This window comes from Hyperolius riggenbachi, chromosome 1, assembly GCF_040937935.1.
Source record: "Hyperolius riggenbachi isolate aHypRig1 chromosome 1, aHypRig1.pri, whole genome shotgun sequence".
Taxonomy (NCBI): Eukaryota; Metazoa; Chordata; class Amphibia; order Anura; family Hyperoliidae; genus Hyperolius; species Hyperolius riggenbachi.
In genome coordinates, this window is record NC_090646.1 from 395,633,444 (window position 1) to 395,646,042 (window position 12,599).

Here is a 12,599-nt window from a genome sequence, read left to right on the forward strand (position 1 = left end):
ATGTACCTTTCATATTGCTGAATATCTTGTATTTTAATCATGTTAAAACCAAGCAGACACAGTGCAAAGTTCAATATTTGCATTCAGTGTTTCCTAGACCTCAATAATTATCACATGGGTGGGAATTCATGTTTTTCATTATGCATATCATTGTGGTATATTGATCAATCAATGTTTTCTATAGGGCCAGAAGGAAGAAGGAGAGGAGGGACCAGTTCACTGCCAATTTTTAATGCCTCTCCACCATACAGATCGTGGCCGGGATGCACACAGTATGGGGACTGATTAGAATAATAAGCACTCAAAAATGTGTGTGTGACTTTTATGTTAGTTTCAAAAGAATGTCTCCAGACTAGACTGCATAAAGCAGGGTACTTGTATCTTTTACTCATCACAAGTTTATGCAAAACACGTAGCAATAAAGCCAATTAGTATTTTTAGGAGATATGTCACAAAACAGACACACATACAATTTTATCTAACCCCTTGCTGAAAAATGGTACATGTGCATGTAGTCCCTGGCCTAGAAAGGAACAAGAGAGGGACTGTAGGTTTGTTCTTTGAAGGACAAAACATTGTGTCCCCCATTTAAATCCAGTGTCCACCTCTGTGCCACCTCTGTCACTCTTTGGGCTTGATTCACTAAACTGTGATAACTCATATCACGGCCATTTTCGCGTGCATTTTCGTGTTTGCACGCAATTGAGAGTTATTGTGTGCAATCGCAAATTTTCACGTGAAAATGGGCAATTGCACGCGATAATTTGTGATTGCACGCAAATGCAAAAATGAGCACGAAAACGGCTGTGATATGAGTTATCACAGTTTAGTAAATCAAGCCCTTTGTGTGACCTGTGTGTGCTTCTGTCCCCTTGTGCCACCACTGTGCACCCCTGTTCCTCTAGTGTCCCCTCTCTGCCAGTACTGTATTCCTCTTGTCCCCCTGTGCCTGCACTGTGTTCCTCTGTCCCTGTGCCTCTGATGTGCCCCATACCTCCAGTGTCCCCCTATATCCCACCATGGTGCCTCTATCCCCCACTCTGCCTCCAGTTTGCCCCCTGTGCCTCCAGTGTGTCTCTCTGTGCCACCTTTGCCCTAAGCATCATCCTCTGTGCCTTCACTGTGCCCTTCTGTCCCTCCACTGTGGTCATAAACTGCACCTAGCTCCCAGACCCCATAAAATGTTGTTATAAAATTCTAAACTCAGATTTTTTTTTCTTTACAAATTAAGATATTTACAGATAGACTGGGCCATTTAGAAGAGGCAAGTATGACTATTCTCCCTTATTAAACAAGCACACACTTAAATGAATGTTAAGGACAGGAAATGTGTACTTATCTTACACATTGTGCAAAAGTCATTGTTGACATATGTGCTCAAAGTACATCTTTGTTTCATTAAATATAGAAATTGTTAAATGCATTTACAAACGTATAATGGCTTGGATTTGCCTCATGTGGTGCACTGTTTGTACTGTAATGTTTTAGTGTGGCATTGAAACATGAACAATCTCTCAGAAGCTTTGCTCCTCCCCCCCTTAAAAAAGAAAAGAAATAATACATTGCGATACTAATCACTACTGATGAAAACAGCCCTTGCCACTGATCAAGGAATGCAAAGAAATCATCAGATGCCAGTGTGTTAATTAGCAGTTGGTTAAAGCGGAATATAACCCTGCATTTCAACTTTGCTCTAAAACATTATTTACAGCATATTATATGCAAAAAGCATTTTTTTTTTACTAGACCAGCATTGGAAGGGTTAAACACAGAGGTTTAAAGTTCCGTGGAGAGATATGCAGAAGTTCAGATTGTTACATTCTATTTAGTTATATGTATCTATTGAGAAATGTTACATACTCTTTGGCTGTCCTCCAACTCCTTCTCAGTCAGAGAGATGAGTCACATTCAACACTTAGATATATTTATGTAAACAAAATGTATCTATGTCAGCTTCGGATGCGTCTGCAGAAATCTCCAGGAACTTTAAAGCACTGTGTAACCCTTCCAATGCTGGTCTAGTAAAAAAAAAAAATGCTGGTTGCATATAATATATTGTAAATAATGTTTTAGAGCAAAGTTGAAATGCAGTGTTATATTCCGCTTTAATTTTAACCAGCTATAGACTTTAGTAGACTAAAATTAGTGGAAATTTGCATGTTACTCATGCTTTTTATGTGTTTTTTTTTACATATTGTTTAATGCTCCTGGTAACTGTTGTACCTTTCTACATTAATTTAATGATTTTAAAAACATATATAATAGTTGAAACAATTTCTATAAATAGCGATTAGAAAATGTTAGTTATGAGTGGGCTTCTAATTCCAGATCCCAAACACTAATACTCAGGTATTTAAGTGTGCAGTGCACATCAGCTATGCATGACTTAAGTTACTCAGTGTATCAGAACATAGTGTATTAGAACTCGTGGAGAAGCATGAGAGGAGACTAAATATTGATAAGAGTGCCGTGTGCAAGGACCATACAACAATTTGACAGTAATTCATGCAAAATACATAGTGTGCATTGAGCAGGTAGCGCAACCTGTGAGGCTCAGGTTGCTACAGTAATGTGTGCTGTACTACTTGTGTAGCATCTTTTGCACTAGCAATTTGAACATTACCCAGGTAATATGGGTTGCGCTAATTATACGTAGTTGGTTTACGTAACTCTAAAATTGCTGTGTGCTTCCTGTGCACCGCAGTTTTACTGATATTTAGTGAATTTGGCCCACAGTGAGCTATTAGGTCATTAGCAGTGTCAACCACTGTAAAAAGCGGAAGTTGAGTCTTCACCATGTAAAAGCTCTGCCACATTTCCATATGTTTCTGGCACTAAGAGATATTAATGGAAGTTTATATATGTTGGTTACATGTTTTTCATCATCACAGTGATCAGTCTGATGTTTGCTGATGTCTGAAGGCCTAACTCTTAGAGTTTGCTCACTAGTGCAAACCAGCAATACAACTAGTCACTCCATCTCTGAAATAACGTTATGAGGACATGAAATACACCACTGGACTCTTCCAGAGATCTATATTGAAAACCAAACTTGTTGTTGTCAACTGCAGTTAAAGTTAAAGGGAACCAGAGAGGAACTAAAAAAAAAAAAAGAAAAAGCTTTTATACATACCTGGGGCTTCTTCCAGCCCCATAAGCCTGGATCGCTCCCACGCCGCCATCCTCCGCTACCTTGATCGGCGGTACCGGGTCCCGTCACTTCAAGTGGACGCGGCCAATTGTCCGCATCACAGGGGCTCCCTCCATGTATGTACGCGTGAGGCTGCGCAGTAGGCACCCTCACGCGTACATACATGGAGGGAGCCCCGTGTGATGTGGACAATTGGCTGCTTCTGCCGGCCGACTGGCCGACTGGCGGCCATGATGAGACCCGGTACCCTCGGATCCATGCAGCAGAGGACGGCGGCGTGGGAGAGATCCTTGTGTATGGGGCTGGAGGAAGCCCCAGGTATGTATAAAAGATTTTTTGGGGGGCCTCTGGTTCCCTTTAAAATGTCACTGAGAATGTCTCTTCCAGGTTCAAGGAAAGGGAGAGTACATTATATGGCAAAAAGGATTTCAATACTCCACTCCTCACATTGAGGTTAATGCACATCACTGCAGATCCTCTCAACACTACTCATATAAAGGATTGTTTGATATGTTACAATACAATAGAATACACATGACTGTGTCAATTGTACCCTGCCAATTATCACATCCGACTGAGCTTCATTCAGTGCATACATGCCACATGCACACCAAGTTTGATTGTCCAGTCTATTGCATCAGTGTCCACATATGTCCAATACTAGACTAAAGATGGTACAGGATGACCACAAACAATCATATATTTGAGCGTAGTTACTATTGTGAACCCAAGTAACCACAGTTCGGTGTGAACATGTTAGTGTAACCTGCAAACGGTGCATAACAAGTTAATAACTGCTTTGCCCCTGTGTGCTTTTACCACCACCACGGGTGGGTCCAAAATTCTCTGTCCACAACTGAAGCATCCTTTCTCTGGCAGTGCATTGCTCAACAAACAGCGCTCAGCGCTCTCAGGGTCCAGTTTGTGTAAAGCCCAACACTGCATGCTTGGCTAGCATTTTTGTGTGTCCTCATAAACCTTGCAGGGTGTTAGGGTATTTTTGACACTGCCATGTGTCTATTTTTAAAGGTGTTAAAAGGATTTTTATACCATTGATGTGAAACAAAGTTGCAGTTTGTTATGAAGATGCCTGTGATCCTTATATTGATTTGACAATTGTTCAGATCACAGCACACCACCCCTGGGTATGCAAGACAACGTGTTATAGTACATGCTCCTTGTCCTTGTGCAAATACAATACAATAGAATACAATATAAAGTACAATAAAAATGCATTGCTTTCTAAAACTTTCTTTGATCACATATGGAAGAAATTTAGGCACTTACCTATTATGCTAGTTCTAAAAAAAACCTCCCTTTTCTTGATTATACAAAACTGTTGGCCATTGGTTGAAATCAAAGCACAGAACTTGATCATGATAACACCAGCGCGGCAAGGGCAGGAACATTGCTCATGGCTCCTATCTCAAACTGATTGAAATGAATCTGCAACAATAAAAACATTCACTCATTGTAACTGGGGGAAAAAAATCAACTGTTTACATGTAGCAAGAAGACTTTAACACCTAATCATCAATAACCCCACCATCATAACTTCATCACAGATGAGGAAGTATTGTACCTTCATGTGTTCAATATCAGTCAAGGGGCAGACTAGTGTTAGAAATTACCCCCGAAACATCCGTCATGCAAGCTGAATCAAAGAAACTCAAGTATTGACAAAGTGTGGTTTTCTGTGTTTGGGTGGTTATTTAACTGCTCATTGGCATTTATTTTCATCTGTTGATATCTGTGTTTCAATGCATTTGTGTGCATTTTAACAGAAGTAAGGCTATGGATTGAAATAGATGGAAAACACAAACAGAGAGAAACCAATAAAAATGTACTCCAATGGAAACCCTTCCGGCACTACAATTAATTTAGAATTCAGCTTACAAACTAAGTCTACATTTTGGAATCATTCAGCTGAACTGAATTCAAACCAAAGTGAGGCAAACTCAACTAACACTGGTGGAAACCAGTAGCTCTGGACAAATTATGGGGTTATAGTTCAAAAAAGGCTCCTGAAGTCCTTTAAATCCATTCTGCTACTTCTCCTGCTTTTATTATAAGTAATAAGTGTCAATATAAATAAAGAAAAATGCAATATCTTTACTCAAATAGATGTACCAAACATAAAACATTTTTATGTTTAATTTGTCTACAGTCAACAAAATATAAACTTAACAAAAACAGTACATACATCTATTAGTTTGGTGTCAGTATGGAGAGAGTATATTAGTATTTTGCAATGTAAATTTTATTATGACCACTTCAAAAGTGTATTTCCCCTTTTAAAACTAGAGCATGGAACCAGCAAGGTCCCCTTAGTATATCTTATTAGTCAATGAATACTCTGTTGTAAAGTGAAAGTAAATTATCTTTATAATTTTTCTTTACAGTAAGTACCTTTTCTTTATGGTAAGTACCTTTAATCGAAAACAGTTTGTACCATTAAAGAGAAGAGGTACAACCTGTTGTTTGAAGGTACTTACTGTACTTACTGCCTGACACACATATTCAGATGATGGTATTGGGCCTGCTGATATATGTCCAGTGGTCTGTTTGTTTGGACTGTACATTTATTCACTTTATTGCTGACTACTGTGACCTGATCCCCACTGCTTTTGTGGTTTTAATTGTTTTTATTGAGGGATAAGTCCCTAATGAACTTTTTGTACCCAACTTGGGTTATGGGTGTATTATTTGCTATATGGCTGTCTCTTATTATGATTATCCATGGTTTAAGGTGCAACTCCACTCTATTACAAAAATCTGTGTAACAAATATCATCACCACACAAATCTTTTATACCTGAATACCATTAAAGGACAACTGTAGTGAGAAGTATATGGAGGCTGCCATAATGATTTCATTCTAAAAAGTACCAGTTCCCTAGCAGTCCTGCTGGTCTATTGGCAGCAGTAGTGTCTGAATCACACCAGAAACAAGTATGGAGCTAATCTTATCAGATCCGCATGCTTGTTCAGGGTCTATGGCTAAAAGTATTAGAGACAGAGGATCAGCAGGTCAGCCAGGCAACTGGTATTTCTTAAAAGTAATTAAATATGGCAGCCTCCATATACCTCTCGTTACAGTTGTCCTTTAACCAGTTCACCCCCAAGGGTTTTTATCCTAACGGACCAGAGCAATTTTCAGTTGTCAGCGCTCCTCCCTTTTATTCCCTAATAACTTTATTACTACTTATCACAAGAAAATGATCTATACCTCGTTTTTTTCGCCACCAATTAGGCTTTCTGTGGATAGTACATTTTGCTAAGAATTTTTTTATTCTAAATGCATTTTAATGAGAAAAACAGAAAAAAAAAGAAAAAAAATCATTATTTCTCAGTGTTCAGCCTTTATAGTTTTAAAATTAAACATTCTCCTGTGGATAAAACAAACACGTTTTATTTGCCCAGTGGTCCCGATAATTAAACCGTTTAGATTATGTCCCTACCACAATGTATGGCGACAGTATATTATTTTGAAATATAAGTGGTTATTTTTCTGTTTGTTCTGGCCATAATTACAAGCCCCTATGTAATAAATTAAAATTAATTTTCCCCCATAAAATATAGAATAAAAAAAGCTGAGTCCCTAAGGTAACTATTTATTTATTTTTTTTAAGCTGATTTATTTTTTTACAAGTGTTTTTTTTTGGGGGGAGGGTTGGAAGTGTAATTTTATTAATGATGTGTATATACTTGAAAATGTATGTATTTTGTAAGTGTAATATACTTTTTGGCCACAAGATGGCGCTGGTGAACACTCATAGGACGTGTTCACTTTTTTTTTTTTTTTTTTTACACACTTTATTAAACTGTTACATTTCCTGTTTATGTGAATGGACGTAGCCGCTGTTCGCGGTCACGTCCATTCACTCCAGGCACTGCGATTGGGTAGAGGACTGTTCAGTCCTCTTCCCCAATCGCCCAGCACGGGATCCCGACGGTAATGGCGGCGGTAGCGGCGGACACACGGCGGTAGCAGCGGCGGGAATGCGCGACGTATTAAAACGTCATGTTGCTGTTAATAGCGGTAAGCATGACGTTTTAATACGTTAGGATGGCGGTAAATGGTTAATGTAATATTTCAACTTTACACAACAGTTAAAATGAATCAGTCCTGTCTCAGTAACAGCTCACAGCAATGCAATCCAGAGGGTACGTGTAAAGATTAGGCACCAGAGTAATCACAGATTTGAAAGAAAATGGCAAATTAAAATACACAAAATGTATAGAGATACTTTGGTAAGAATTATTTATTATTATTTGTTCTCAAATAAACTATAGATGTCAGGGTTTGTCAGGAATATTGAAGCTTATTTGCCTCCTACCTAACAAAAATGGTTTCACCTTCATCCCCAAAATGCCCTTATCTACATCACTGAGGGCCTAACATTTACTTATATCCCGCCTCACTTCCTTGTAGTCCACTGGACCCCGCTCTGAATCATTCCTGTTACTGAGTTGCCAGCAGTGGTACCCCACACTGCTGCTTCATGCTGTACACCTGTATTTTATGGAGACTGAGTGTCAGGTCATACCCACCTCTTCACAAAATCTCTAGTGTTGTATGCCTCTTTTGGATGGCAGGAAAGTGGTTGTTGTGGCCAGGGCTGCTCCTGAAGTGAACAATTGGATTTTACTTAAGTGACAACATGCATGATGCCCCTCTATCAGGAGACACTGCAGGAGGCGCAACTATTGGGATGATGTGATGGCATTCCTCCAGAACATCTAGACCACATGATATTGAGTGACATCATCATTGGACTCTTACTAAAGATTTTGTAAATACGTGGGGCCATTTGTAGATAGTGAGTCTTTGTTTGGTGGGCATGGAAATCCTAATGTATTTATCCCAGGCAATCACCAGGTTTCTTTAAAATGCTAAGCCTCAGGTAGGGAACACACTTGACCGTTTTCGTGCCCGTTTTCTACACAGAAAAACTGAGAACTCATGTTAATCAATGAGCTAGTTCACACTTAATATGTTGTTCAAGCGCAGAAAAAAAATGACTTTCTGCATCATGATTCTGCACATTTTGGCAGTTTACTCTATCAATTACATCAGCTGCTGTGAAAAAAACGCACACGTTTTCTTGCATAGAAACACACTTGGTGTGCAGAAAAAGTTTGCAGAAAAACTGAAAGACAAGTGTGCTCCCTGCCTCAATCTCCACCACGATCTTCACGTGCAAGATATGGGTTTTGATTCACAAAACGGTGCTAACTGTTAGCACGGCTGTTAGCACGGGTTTTCGCGCGTTTTACCGCGATTTTGTGTGAAAAAAAGATTTTCCTGTGAAAAAATTTTCATTCATAACGCAAATTTTTCACGCGAACGTGACCGTTTAATGCACGCAAAAATTCACGTTAACGCCCGAACGTGAATTTTTGCGCGTGAAAAGCCTTATCACTCGAAATTTTGCGCGAACCACTTTTCAAAGTGTGCTAACAGCACCGTTTTGTGAATCAAGCCCATAGTATTGGGGGTCAATGAAACCAATTAAATACCTAAGAACTAAACAGAGTTCAGACTCTAGGCCAAGGTCAATATCAGGAAGATGGCTGTCAGCAGTGTTGATCAGATACCTCATTATCCTATTCGAGTTTGGTCGAAATCGGATAGTAAACTATCCAAATTCACTCGAAGTTCGATATTCGAGTTAATCGAATATCCGATTCGACCTCGGATATCCGACGTCACTATCCGAGTCTGTATTCGAGTAAAATATTCGAGCTGGCCTTAAATAGCTTTTAAAACTTGTATTGGAGGTCAATGATGCATGAAACCACCTTTTTTATGAAGAAAAACATCAAGTGATTATGTGGTGATGTAGTAGTTATAAAAAAGGTATCAAAAATAGTAAATTAACTTCATGAAAAGTGTTTGCATGAGAAGGTGTGTCCAAAATGGTTGTAAGTTGGAAGTCTTCATTTATGTCGTCTTCATCTTCTTCTTCTATATCTTCTTCTTTTTCTTCTTCTTCTATATCTTCTTCTACTCGAATCTTCTTCATCTTCTACTTCTTGTATCTTCTTCAATTATCTTTTTCTTCTTCTATATCTTCTTCTATATCTTCTTCTTCTTCTTCTATATCTTCTTCTTCTGTATCTTCTTCTTCTTCTATATCTTCTTCTTCTTCTTCGTCTTCTTCTTCTTCTTCTTCTTCTTCTTCTTCTTCTATATCTTCTTCTTCTTCTTCTATATTGTCTTCTTCTTCTTCTATGTCTTCTTCTTCTATATCTTGTTCTTCTATATCTTCTTCATCTATATCTTCTTCTTCTATATCTTCTTCTTCTTCTATATCTTCTTCTTCTTCTATATCTTCTTCTTCTTTCTTCTTCCTCTTCTTCTTCTATATCTTCTTCTTCTATATCTTCTTCTTCATCATCTTCTTCTATATCTTCTTCTTCTATATCTTCTTCTTCTTCATCTTCTTATTCTTATTCTTCTTCATCTTCTTCTTATTCTTATTCTTCTATATCTTCTTCTTCTATATCTTCTTCTTCTATATCTTCTTCTTCTACATCTTCTTCATCTTCTTCTATATCTTCTTCTTCTATATCTTCTTCATCTTCTTCTATATCTTCTTCTTCTATATCTTCTTCTTCTTCTTCATCTTCTTCTTCTTCTTCCTCTTCTTCTCTATCATTATATTATGTGTCTTGGTTTTCCTTTCTTTTGTAATATTTTTTTTACTTCATTTGTGGAAATATTTCATTTTAATAACACCATAGTTGTATTTGTGTTGATGGCATAATAGGTAGTGGCACATTGCAAGCCACAGCGTCTTTTTCTGTGTACCCTGGTGGTGGTAAAACACAGACATCAGCAGGGGGAGGAAGTAGTTGCAGCTATTGTAGTGTGGTAATAGCTGGTAGGAGAGTGGGTGGCAGCAGAAAATAATTCTTCTGTTCTCCCTGGCAGTGGTAGCAGCACACAGACAGCAGAAGCTCAATGCAGCTACAGGAGGAGGAGGAGTGTGTGTCAGGCAGTGTGATGTGACTGCTGACATAATAGGCCCTGGTTCCTAGCGGTGGTACCAGGGCCGTAAATGAACATCATGAGGTTCCAGACAGCGGTCGTGAAACCCACATTGTGTCCAATACACAATTGGGACAGCACAGTTTTCAACCCGGACACCTCTAAAATAATTAATTTTTTTTTCAAAATAATGCAGCTATTTTTGAGCGTAAATAGCTGGTGGGGCATGAGCAGCAGCACCTTGTAATGTGTTCCCTGGCAGTGGAGACACAGACAGCAGGAGGAAATACAACAGCAGGCAGCGTGAGGATGATGAGTGTGTGGCAGTGGCAGTGGCAGCAGGCAGGCGGGCAGCGAGACATAGCTGGTGGCGCATGGGCAGCAGCACCTTGTAATGTGTTCCCTGGCAGTGGAGACACAGACAGCAGGAGGAAATACAACAGCAGGCAGCGTGAGGAGGAGGAGTGTGTGGCAGTGGCAGCAGGCAGGTGGGCAGCGAGACATAGCTGGTGGCGCATGGGCAGCAGCACCTTGTAATGTGTTCCCTGGCAGTGGAGACACAGACAGCAGGAGGAAATACAACAGCAGGCAGCGTGAGGAGGATGAGTGTGTGGCAGACTGGCAGCAGGCAGCAGGAGGGCAGGCAGCGAGACATAATAGGCCCTGGTTCCTAGCGGTGGTACCAGGGTCGTAAATAAACACCATGAGGTTCCAGACAGCGGTCGTGAAGCCCACATTGTGTCCAATACACAATTGGGACAGCACCTCTAAAATAATAACACAAAATTGTTACTTTTTTTCAGAAATGCAGCTATTTTTGAGCGTAAATAGCTGGTGGCGCATGGGCAGCAGCACCTTTTAATGTGTTCCCTGGCAGTGGAGACACAGACAGCAGGAAGAAATACAGCAGCAGCAGCAGGTGTAATGTGTGTGTGCCACTTCATGTCCCCCTCTCGCCGACAACAGAAGCCAGGAATTCGCCTTCCACTGAAGCCTGGTTCATTTTTAGAAACGTCAGTCTGTCCACAGACTTGTGAGACAGACAAGATCGCTTCTCAGTGACGACTCCACCGGCTGCACTGAAGCAACGCTCTGACAGTACGCTGGAAGGGGGGCAGGATAGCACTTCCAGGGCGTACTGCGCAAGCTCGCTCCAGATTGGCAGGTGCTTGACCCAATACTCCATGGGATCAACAGGGGCAATGCTGTCAAGCCCGTTGAAGGACCCCATGTAGTCAGCCACCATGCGGGTCAAGCGCTGTTTGTGACTGCAGAAGGATGCTGCAGGCACCTCCTCTCTAGTCCCTGGCAGCTCTACACTCATGTAGAGCTCGTTGGTCAGAGACAGCAGGTCTGTGGTGCGCGTGCGCTTGCTGCTGGTGGATGCAGGCACCTGCTGCTGCCTCTGTCCTGGCTGGACAGTGGGGGTGGATGGCTGAGGGAAGGCTTCCTCCAAGCGCTCAACAAGGGACAGCTGCAAATCCCTCATTTGTTGCGCACGGTCTCCTCTTGCAGGCAGGAACTGGCTGAGCTTCCCCTTCAGACGTGGGTCCAGCATCATGCAGATCCAGATGTCCTCCCTCTGCTTCATCTGGATGACCCTTGGGTCCTTGCGCAGGCACCTCAGCATGTGCACTGCCATTGGGAAGAGTCTGGCCACGTCTGCTGGCACATCATCGGCAGCCCCAGAGCCGACAGTGCTGTCCTCCTCATCCTCTGCCTCCTCCACCTCATCCTCTCTCCACCCCCGCACCAGTCCAGCTGCACTCTGCTGCTCCCTCTCATCAGCAGCAAGGTCAGGGACCTCCACCAACTCCAAGCCCTCCTCCTCAGAGGTGGCCTGTGAGGCTGCCTGCAGCTCCTGCTGGTCCAAGGCTGCCGCTCCCTCTTCCAGCAGTGCATACAGGGCCCTGTCCAGCACACACACCAAGGGGACCCACTCGCACACCATTGCATGGTCCCTGCTTACCATGTTGGTGGCCTGCAGGAAAGGTGCCAGCACTGAGCACACCTGCTGCATGTGCCCCCAGTCCTCCGTGGAGATGATGGACGGGAGGTTGGTGGCGGCACGTCCAGTTGCAGTGATGGCGGCAACTGTTGCTCGTGCAACGTACTGGCTGACAGCCTGCCTCTGTTCAACCAGACGCTCCAACATCGCCAGGGTGGAGTTCCAGCGAGTTGGAACATCGATCATGAGCCAGTGCTGTGGCAGGTGCAGCTCCTTCTGCACCTCTTCCAGGCTTGCTACGGCTGCAGGCGAGTGCCGGAAATGACACACAACCTTCCTTGCCGCCTCAAGGAGTCGGTCCATCCCCTGGTAGGTCCGCAGGAACTTTTGGACTACCAGGTTCAGGACGTGCGCCAGGCAGGGGATGTGGGTCAGGTCTCCCCTGCTGATTGCAGCAACCAGGTTTGCCCCATTGTCGGACACCACCTCTCTGACTCTGAGGCC

General features: G+C 42.0%; 1 protein-coding gene across 11 annotated transcripts in view; it reads right to left on the bottom strand.

Moving 5' to 3' along the window:
• Positions 1-12,599, bottom strand: part of LINGO2 (leucine rich repeat and Ig domain containing 2) — a 2,118,418-nt gene that overhangs the window by 924,172 nt on the left and 1,181,647 nt on the right. For all 11 annotated transcript variants that reach the window (XR_011020638.1, XM_068234694.1, XM_068234712.1 and 8 more), the window contains one exon: positions 4,439-4,597. The gene's annotated coding sequence lies outside the window, so the exon portion shown is untranslated. The remainder of the gene's footprint in view (positions 1-4,438; positions 4,598-12,599) is intronic.